Genomic DNA, 11,648 nt, shown 5'->3' on the forward strand with positions numbered 1-11,648 from the left:
AAATGAATAGGTAGCCTATATAAAATGCATCAAACAATGAGGCACTGATGACGTTCGAAGCTTCAAACGTCACGGGTTACTTAAAAGCGGTGATTTGACTCCCTATGCTTCAGATTGACTGACAAACTTTGACGATTCAGTGTTATGTTTCCCATTTCTATCATCCTTGTTAATGATGATCAGCCTTAACAACCATCTACATGTTGATTCCAGTGAGGCTAATAGTTTTCTGTGCAGCTTGGAAAATTCAAGAAAATGTCAAGCCCTTCAACTAACTATGGAAACTTCTAACCCCATTGGGTTGAGATTTGGTAAATAGAAACTGAAGTAACAAGGAAATCTGAACATTATGGAGGGGAAAAATGACTTTCTTTACAGTGAACAGAGTAGATGTCTTAAATGATGATTGAAATTTAAAGTTTGTTAGTATAAAATCTGCAGAGGGCTGAGAAAGGGCATCATAAAGAACTAGCCAACCTGCGGCATACAATACTCATAATTTTCTACTGATGATTGAACACTTCCTGAAAGAAGCAGTTGCCCAAATGGGATGGGTTTGAGAATATGACTGTAAGTGAATGAAAAGATGGAATTTTAGAAAGCGCAAACATACAATTGTCTGAGAACTGGAGGACCACCACCATGCCCCCACCTCCAAGTGCAAGGGATGGGGTTGGATGGCGGCCCTCTAAGAAATTGGACGCCGACTGCTCGGGGGGTCACTTAACTATTTAGCAGGAGCGAGTCTCGCTTGTTATCCAAATTAACGAGCCAAATAGCTCTACCAACTAAGAACAGCCATGCACCACCACCCACAGAATCGAGATAAAGCTGTCAATCCTCTCCGTTTCTGGGCCAGGTGAGGTTTCCCGTGTTGAGTCAAATTAAGCCGCAGGCTCCTCTACTTGGGCCTCATGTATAACGCCGCGTGTAGAATTCACACTGTAACATGGCGTAAGCACAAAAGCCGAAATGTGCTTACGGACAGAAAAATCCAGATGCAGGAATCTATGCGTACTCCAACTTCCACGTTCTTCCGCTACATAAATCCCGATCAGTGTGAAAACTAACGCTCGTGCACGTGCTTCATGTAACGCCCCAAATAAACTCATAATTACGCCTCTTTGAATATGCAAATATAAATCGCCCTTAAACTCGGCTTTCTGGGAAAAGCACGGGGAGGAAATATAATAATTTCTGCGAATATCAAGTGGAGGCAAAGGAAAAACATACAATTTGTTCAAATAAACCGTGGTATAATCAACAAAAGGAAGTTGATCGAGTGACATAGCGTGTTGGAGAAACTCGAAAGCTCAAGTTCACAAAATTGCACAGCGCCGCAAATAAAGAAGTCACATATCAAAGTCGCCGTGAAAAGGTGAGTTGTAGCCCACCGTCTGAGTGTTATATGAAAGATTATTAGGGTACAGAGAAAAAAGGCACACAGTGAGGAAAAAGCATTAAATGTCAACCAATCTTGAAATTTCCCCTTTAATCACGTAGTTTATTTTGTCATTAAAGTAGAACATCATAAACTTCATCTGAAAATCGTTTAATTAACCAGTTTCGCAAATCACATCGTAATTAAAGTAGCACGTTAAATGCTTTGTTTGACATTCATGATATTACAGCTCTCTAAATAACTAAAATACTGAGATGTATACGTGATGTCATTTTCATGATGATAGGAGTTAAAGCACGTTATTAAACATGTGTTTCACGGCGCAGTGATTGTGTGCGACCTTCAATGAAATTATTTATTGCAGCAGTACTCAGGGGCGGCTCTATGTCCACTAGAGAGTCCAATGTCAATATGACATCTTATGCACGGTGGGTCGCCACACAATCTGCTCTGTAATAGACGTTAAGCCATCTGTAAGCTTAGAGCGCCAATTCTTCAAAACGTTTAAGGAACATTGAAATATCTTCGTAGTACATGTTTAATTATTCTATCCTTCACGCCAGTCCCAGTGAAGAATTTAGATTATTTAAATAAAGTTAGTTTTATCTGTATAATATAATAAACATATTTTGCTGCATTTCATCTTAAAAATGATATCGTCATCATATGTAAATATGCGTTTTATGAAGTGGCTCAGGTTGTGCGATATAACTATAGTGTAAGTTTACAGTGGGCTGACTCTACTTATAAATCCAGACAGTTCTACAAGGAGCAACTGATTGAGTGCGTTTATAGTTCTTGGGATGAAACTGTTTTGAACCGCGAGGTCCGTAAAGGAAAGGCTTTGAAACGTTTTGCTGTGGCTGAGGTAGCGTGTGCTTGAAGCTGTATCCTGATAATTCTCTTTCCGATCAGCTGCTGCTGTGATTCACACTCAGATACAGTGATAGAAATACTCTGAGTCGTGCAGTGAGAGTAATATGGAAAAAGATGATCCGCTGTGGCAACTCCTAACGGGAGGAGCTGAAAGAAGAAGAAGAAGAAGAAGGTGCAGTGAGAGTAACAACGCTAAAGCAGTTATGGCATTTGGAATACTATGGCTGTTCCCTGGACCATTATATTGTTACGAGTTAATTACAATCAGATGCGTTACACTAATAAACAATATGCGGTTAGTTTCAGTGTGTTTATAAAGCCACATCAGAAATGTGGTTCTAAGAAATAAAGATAAACCACACAGGAACAGTAGCACTGCTTTGACGCAGGGTGTCGTTAGTCTGCAAAACTGAGTGGAGAACTTGAGTACGACAAGGCATGAGGTACCATGGAAAAGTGTGTGGCTTTACGCCAAGTGTAGGTTTTATACATCGCAATTTGAACGTGGAAAAGATCTTACGCAACATTTCTGTGCATACGCACCGTTTATACATGAGGCCCCTGGTGGTGCCCTTCTGTCAGTTCCTTTAAGTTTCAGCTTTGCAACCATACTGTCCCCGGAACCCACAGACTTTGGTTTCCCGGTTGGCTGCCCGGCGGGTCATGGGAATATCGCCGCCAGATTGCCAGTCGGCATCATTTATGGTTGACCCCACGATGGTATCCGATCATCTTCAAACCTCTGACTTTCGTTCTTGATTAATGAAAACATTCTTGGCAAATGCTTACACTCTCGCTCGAATTGTTGGTGGGCGGGGCTCTGTTGTGCATATCCCATGATCTGTCTTGCGTGCCATCGCCGGCCGCTTAGTGAATTGTTGGCGGGCGGGGCTCTGTCTTGAGTGTGTCTTGCTTACCATGGACTTAATGAATTATATATAGATTCACCCAAAGATGAAGGAAACTTCACAGTTCAACTGACTAAGTTATTGGTCAAATCCTTCATCTATAAAATATCCACTCTGCTATACAATGAATAGTGGGGGTACCTACTTTTCCCTTTGTCATTCCACTTTATTATACATAATTATTTTATTTAGGCACTTTCAATATGTCCTAATCCCCTGGGAGCTTCTGCACCATGAGAATGGATCAGCCATCAGCAATTTGTGTAACAGTCCCAGAGTTGTGCTCAAGTTGGCATTTCATTTATTTATTTATAAAGCACTTTAAAAACAACATCAAGGCTGACCAAAGTGATGTACAATTAAAAATAAAAGAAAACCCAACATATCAGACATACAAAACCAAAGGGTCAATGAAACATAAACACGTGAGAACTGAAGAGATTCTTAATAAAAAGTACACAGACAGTTCAAATATCATACTGGGTTAAAGTTCAGGGAGTAAAAGTGCGTTTTAAAATAAGATTTAAAGACAGCAAGTGAAAGGGCCTGCCTAACGTGCAATGGCAAATCATTCCCGAGTTTTGGGGCTGCACCTGAAAAAGCTCGATCACCTTCGAGTTTGCGTCCTATCTTATGAACACGTAAAAGAGTCTGGTCTGCTGAACTGAGAGAGCGAGACAGGTGGCACATAAGGGTGCAGCAGTTCCGACAAATAAAATGGGGCATAACCATTAAAGGATTTAAAAACAAATACAGTGGAACCTCTAGATACTATCACCTCTGTATACGAGAAATTCAAGATAATAGGAAAGTATGAGCGAAAAACTCGGATCTAAATACGAGCATTGGCTGGCGTAACGAGCCACGAGCCAGGCTGTGGTTATGCGTGACGCGTTTCCCGATCCGCCTCGACTCGGGGATTCACCCAAGTTGACGCTGCCAGCCCGTCAGCTCACTCAGTGTTCCTTGTTCTCCCGTTGCGAGAGGATCTACGCGTTTGTGTGCTTGTGATTTCATTGTTTCGCTGTAGCAGTTCGCTGTATAAGCGTATCCAAAAATATCGCGGACATGCAGACGGAGAATAGGAGATGATTGCCCTCAAGAGGAGAGAGAGAGAGGCGCGCGAGCGAGAGAGATAAGGAGAGAGAGATGCGCACGAGAGAAAAGAACCGTCAGCACAGTTATGCTCACATGACGCTCAGCAGACAAAGTGTATCCATACTACTCATATTGCAAGACATCGCTCATTTTATCAAGTGAAAATTAATTTAAAAATTTAGCTTGTCATGCAAAACACTCGTAAACCAAGTTACTTGCAAACCGAGGTTCCACTTGTATATATTATTTATCAGTGTTATTTGTTAGGAAAATTGATTTTCATGTTGATATTTTTAGGGGTGCGAAAAGGATTAACTGGATTTCCATTATTTTCAATAGGGAAGTTTGTTCTAGATATGAGAAATTCGTTATACAAGCTCAGTGCTGGAACGAATTAAACTCGTATCTCGAGGTTCCACTGTACAAGGATCTTAAAATGGGTTCGAAAAAAAATTGGAAACCAGTGAAGGCAAGCCAAAATTGGGGTAAGGTGCTCATGCTTTCTTGGCCAGTTAAAAATCGAGCAGTGGCGTTTTGTACCAGCTGTAGGTGAGCAATGGAGGCCTGGCTAATTCCAAAAAGAGGTGCATTGAAGTCATCTAGATAAAATGTTATAAAAGCAGGTATCGCTGTTTCAAGGCTGCGTTTAAACAAAACAGGCTTGACTTTTGACAGCCGCCTCAACTGGAAAAAGCAAGAGTTTACCACTGCGTTCACATGGCTATCAAGTTTAAAACTGGAATCCATTTTCACAACTAAATGATCATGGATTTCTCAAATTGAGCCACAGTGGAAAGGTCAATGCAGGGTGTCCTGCTGATGCCATTGGGTCTAAATAGCATGACGTCTGTCTTGTTATTAAAATTTAGAAAATGTAATGGCATCCATCTCCTTATGTCAATATGACAATCAATCAGAGGCTGGACAGAACATGGACCAGGGCGCTTCAGAGGTAAATAAACCTGACAGCCTCCATAAAGATGAAAGGAAATACCATTTTTCTGGAAAATAGCGCAGCGTCAGCAGGTACAAGGAGAACAGAAGAGGTCCCAGGATGGAGTCCTGTGGTACCCCCCAGAGGAGGACAATAGAGATGGAAGTAAAATCATCAATGCTGACAAAAAAACTTCTATCGGAGAGATAGGACCTAAACCATTGGAGAGCTGAACCTGTGATGCCCACCCACTGCTCCAGCCTGGAGATGAGGATCTGATGGTCTATCGTGTCAAAGGCAGAAACATAAGCAGTACAGAGTCACCAGAGGCCACTGTTAAAAGAATTTCATTAAAAACCCTTAACAGAGAGGACTCAGTGCTGTGGTGAGTTTTAAACCCAAACTGGAACACTTCCAGTATTGTGTGTTTGTCCAGGAAGGACTTCAGTTGGGTGCAGATGACTTTTTCCAAGAGTTTGGACAAAAAAAAAGGTATCTTGGAAATAGACCTGAAGTCTGACATAACAGAGTTGTGCAGACCCGGTGTTTTCAGCAGTGGTTGCACAACAGCATGTTTAAAATATTTAGGCACCACACTAGAGGTTAAACTACTATTAATAACAGTAAAAATAGAAGGACCCACAGTAGAAAAGACCTCCTTAAGAAGTTGAAGACTTCATTAAGGGGGGAGCCAGATGGCTTCATACTGGAAACCAGCTGCTTTAAAATGGGGAGAGTGACAGGTCAAAAACAGCCAAACAGGGTATTAAAATGCATAGATCATGAGAAGGTGGTGAAATGAGGCTTACAACCTTCTTCAATAAAAAGTCAAGAAATTTATCGCACGTTTCCCTACAGGCTTCCAGAAAGACAAGTTCATGAACATTAAGAACAGAACTCAATGTGTTATAAAGTACACGGGGGTTGTGAGAGTTAGAACCAATAACTTGATCTAGCATCTTTCAAAATTTTCTGATAACACAACCAACTCTCTCTCCAAATTTCAAAAGAAACCTGCCACCTGTGCATCTTCCAGCTACGCTCAGCTCTCCTGCACTCCCGTCTATATGCTCAGGTATTAATATTTAGCCATGGCTCACAGCTGCGGGGCTTCAGTTGGAGCCACAGAGTCCAGAGAAGTTTGGCGAGCAGAATTAAACTGAAGTGTTAGCTCCTCAGTATTGAAGAAACCGAGGGCTGTGAGATCACTTCATAATTAAAAACACCGGAGAACTGAAGGGCAGTGGAAGATTTAAGAGCACAGGAGTGATGAGCAGGAGTGTACAGTTTAACAAATTGACAGAGAGGAACAAAATCAAATAAAACGGGCATATGGTCTGAAAACACTGCATCACCAATTTCCAGATTAAGAACAGATACACCGCGAGAAAAGACAAGATCCTATGTATGCCCGCGTTCCTGAGTGGGACCAGTTACAGACTGAATTAGACTTAAAGAGTCCATTAAATGTAAAAAGTCCTTCACCGAAGGCTTCTCAGTACAAAAGACATGAATATTAAAATCCCCAACAATTAAAACTTGGTCATATTTTGGCATAAATTCAGTCAAGAAGGCAGGAAGTCACTTATACTTATCTTTCTTATACTTTGGTGGACGATAAGCCACCGCACAGAGCAGCACAGGAGAACGACCCAACTCAAAAAGAATACTCCGCTCAAAGCTGGAGAAAGAAAAAGTTAGAGACCGCCGTTTACAATCGAAGCTGGATTTGAAGACAATCGCTAAACCTCCACCACGACCTGAGAACCGCGGGGAATTACAGTTTTTTACAATCGCTATGACAGTTTTTTCAATACATTTAACAAATTTCCTAAACTCTTAACACTGTTAGCACATCCGTCTTTGTAGGCTATACAATTAACAATTCTTGTTGCTTTGATACAAAATGCATGCCGTTAACACCAATTTAAAATGCTTGAACTTCTTTTACACACAAGCTCAACCAAGACCAAAACAATGTAATTTTACAGTCAAGTTTACAAATGCTTTCACACTGTATTTCAGAACAGATAACATCATGTTCTAAACTTAACTTATATAGGCTAAAGTCAAAGTGAACAGCTGTACATATTGTGAATTGAAACACAAATATATTCCCTGTATTTTATTCCATTGCCAACAAGAAACAGCTTTTTGCTGTTATGCAAATACATGTATATAAATCAAAGCTGATTCCCATCTAGGAACCACACTCAGGTGTTGAGGTTTTTCCAATCACATGATCATATGTTCTAAAAGAGGACTCTTTGGGCTGATCTTGTGTGGAAAAGGAAGAATATAGAGCAACACAAAGAAAGAAAGAAAGAAAGAAAGAAAGAAAGAAAGAAAGAGGGAGAGGAAGACGAGTACCAGGACAATTGAGAGGAGTGGGGCAAGGTAGAGGGAGAGGAGTTAGAATGCGTGGTGGCGTTCGAAGAAGGACCAGAGCTAGGGTACCTGATCAAATAAGAGCTACTATCATTGACATGTCATAATCCATGGGCTATCATACAGAGAGGCTGGTGAACGATTACAGCCAAATCTCAGCCGGGACACAGTGGCATCCATTGTCCTTATTTTCAGAGAAACCAACAGGTAGGATATTGCATCTCCTACAGCAAAGTGTAAATAATTTTACCATTTACTGTATTAGAGTGACTGTATGCCTCCGGTCTCTAATATGTAACTGTATTTTGTCCCTCTAAGGATTCAACGTCTACCTCCCTCACGGGGCAGAGGAAAGCTCTTGAATGAAGAACAGGAACATGCTGTTGTCAACATGGTGATTGCTGACAATGAAATAAAACTGAAGGACATTCACTCCAGAGTTGTAGAGGACAACCTTGTCTTTGGGAACATTGCAGCAATCAGCATATCATCCATTTCTCGGACTCTAGCTAAACACAGAGTCCGAATGAAACAACTATACAAAGTTCCTTTTGAAAGGAACAGTGATCGCATCAAAGAACTCCATCACCAATACGTCCAGGTAAGGTGATGCAGTACAGTCATTACTGTACTATACACAGTGTGTTTTGCAGTAAACTACTCTATAAACCTGGAGTGCATTACTGTAGTACATACAGTAGATATACAGTACAGCACAGCATTTACATACACTGTGTGTAATTACTTTCAGATAGTCATGGAGTTGAAGGCCAATCAAGTCCCACATGAAGTTATCTATGTTGACGAGGCTGGCTTCAACTTGGCGAAAAGGCATCGCCGTGGGAGAAACATAATAGGCAAAAGGGCCACAGTTACTGTGCCGGGCCAGAGAGGAGCCAACATCACCACGTGCGCGGCAATCTCCAACAACAGTGCACTCCTGCATAAATGTCAGATTGGCCCTTACTACACCGACCACCTTCTCCTGTTTTTAGAAGACCTGCACAAAAGACTGGTGCCAGAGGTAGAAAGGGGACAGGTGGGAGACCACTTGCCAATATATGTTATCACATGGGACAATGTGGCATTCCTCCATAATTCCCATGCAGTCACAGTCTGGTTTGACGCCCATCCAAGGATGATGTCCCATTTCCTTGCCCCTTACTCCCCTTTCCTCAACCCCATTGAGGAGTTTTTCACAGCCTGGAGATGGAAGGTTTTTGATCATCGTCCACAAGACCAAATGTCCCTCCTGGATGCAATGGATGCTGCATGCCAAGACATCACAGCTGAACACTGCCAGGGGTGGATAAGGCATGCCAAAAGATTCTTCCCACGATGCCTTGCCAGAGAAGATATCAGGTGTGATGTGGATGAGAACATGTGGCCAAATGCAGAAGACCGGGCAGAATTGAAGATTACTTTGTTTTTTTTTTTTATTATAATTCCGGTGCTTTTTCTGTTTGTATATCTTGCAGTAATGTCCTTTTGAATATAAAGTCTGTACTGCAGCAGTTCTGTGTCTGTATTTTTTTTTTTACATACAGTAAACTGTACATTTTATAAAGCTACTCTGAGATGGTCATTCACTTTTTTGTATTGAATTTCTGCAGCAAAAGAAACAAAATGCATGCATTTACTAAACCCAACAAAACAAAAATGTAGAAAGGCTTCAAATATAAGGGCAGACCTGACACATAAAATAATGCAGTTTCTGTAATTTCAGCTGATGATAGTGTTTTTTTTTTTTTTTGTCAATGTGTTATGATTGACTAAATGTTCCTGTTGGAAGAGAACCTGTGTTACTGTTTTGAATGTTTTGCTTGACATAGCGTTCTGTGGTAGTTTATTATTGTAGTTTGAAAATTAGTTTTGGGGTTTAGTTTACAATGTGTGATTTTGAGCATGAAATTAACCGTTTTGCCAATTGTGTGTTTTAGGTGTGTTGGTGCGTTAAGAGTTTAGGAAACTGTCATAGCGATTGTAAAAAACTGTAAAATACGAGCAGCCACACGGCCACAATTCAGAGAAGGCGCTGGACTCCCCGGGAGACAACCAGGTTTCAGTTACACAGAGGAAATCCAATCCGTGAGATACAAAGCAATCCTTCAAAATAAAAGTTTTGTTCATTACAGATCTGGCGTTCACTTGACCCATCCTGATTGGAGCCGGGTCCAAAGCCGCAAATTCTGGAGATTCGCTCCTTGCCAGCGCAGGTGAAGTGGGCAGGGGCATGGGGCTGATCCAAGCCAAAAACAGATACCAGCCAGGGTTCCACAGAGTCCCTGGAGCGCCATGACGCAAAAAGGTGAGGAGCTGATCTGTGTTGAGCTACAAAAACAAACAGGCCTTTAACTTCACCAATCGTCCGCCGCGTTTAGCTCGGTGTATGTGACGCTTCCTCAGTGAGGTGAACCTGGAGCAAGGTAGAGGAATACCAGTATACCAGATTGGAGCTAGGGAGGAGGATAATCTCATCCTCCGTTTTCGGACTGTACAAGTCTTACAGCAGACAAGCGAAGATCCAGAAGTGTTTGCCGATCATACACCAGTAGTGAGTTAACATTTTGCATGACACACACAAAAATAACAATAAAGACATAAGCAAAAGCAGAGAGCGGTAGACGACACGCCACACACACTGGCACCATCTTTGCTGACAGGTACTCAGCAAATTTTATCAATCTGACATCTGGCACATCTGCTGCTTCAGTCTCATCATTGGCAGCTAAGTCACTCGGATCGATGGCAAGCACGAGAATGGAGACATTTTACTTGTTTGAAGAACCCTTGCAGATTCTTTAGGTTTTCAACAAAGCTAAAACCTCACAAAGTTGGATCAAGATCAGTAGCAACAAAGTGCAGCGGAAAACGGAGTTCAAAAAGTTAAATAGTTTAAATGGACAAGGACCTCAGCGGAATGAAATGAACACAGACTTTTCTGAACTTTTCTTGGTGACATGATCCTGAAACAGCAAGAGCAGCTCCACTTATGTTCTTGATTTCTTGCCTTGACCTCAGTTAACCATCAGATCTTGCTGTTGAAACTGGGGCTGAGGATTCATAGCTTTGAACCATTTTCTTCACAAATAGAAAGAAAGCCTCAAAGCTACACAAGGCTTCATTTTCCCATCAAGAGTTAATACCAATGTTCGCTGACAATTTCAGGTGCAGGATCCTCAATGAAGACAGATTTACTAAAAGCAATGTTGATGTTTTTAATACATCACATACACCCCATCTCCTAGTGACGCATCTATCCTAACTGCAGATTCTCTTGACCCAATCAAATCCCATCACATTACTGTGTGATGCATCAATTATGAGATATCCTCCAAATAAGAGGCCTGTGCCACCTCACATTTCCGGGTCACTAACTTGGTGGCGCAGTGGGTAGCGCTGCTTCCTCGCAGTAAGGAGACCTGGGTTCGCTTCCTGGTCCTCCCTGTGTGGAGTTTGCATGTTCTCCCCATGCATGCGAAGGTTTCCTCCCACAGTCCAAAGACATACATATTAGGTGCATTGGCAATCTTAAATTGTCCTTTGTGTGTGCCCAGCAGTGGGCTGGCACCCTGCCCGAGGTTTGATCCTGCCTTGCGCCCAATAATGGCTGGGATTGGCTACAGCAGACCCCTGTGACCCTGTTGGATAATAAATGGATATTACTTATGTTTTAGTGCTAATGACCGACAACAGAGATGCAGTCTGTACAGTTAATCAGCAGCTCTAGTCAGGGTGTGCTAAACTGAAGTAGTGAGTCTTAAGCTGGGATTTGACAGTGGAGACCGAAGGGGCATCTCTAATAGTAGCAGGCATACCAGTCCACAGTTTACGGGTCCTGTAACTAAAAGCTTGATCTCCCACTGTTATTTTATTAATCCATGGAATCACACGCAGACTGACATCTTGAGATCTTCGTGTGTGCTCAGGTTTGTAAGTCTTGATAAGTTCAAACAAGTAAGCCAGGCATCGGCCATTTAATACTCTTTATTTTAAATGGAGGATTTTGAAATCTGCCCTAAACTTAACTGGGAGCCACTGT

The sequence above is a fragment of the Polypterus senegalus genome, chromosome 4 (genome assembly GCF_016835505.1).
Source record: "Polypterus senegalus isolate Bchr_013 chromosome 4, ASM1683550v1, whole genome shotgun sequence".
Lineage (NCBI taxonomy): Eukaryota > Metazoa > Chordata > Cladistia > Polypteriformes > Polypteridae > Polypterus > Polypterus senegalus.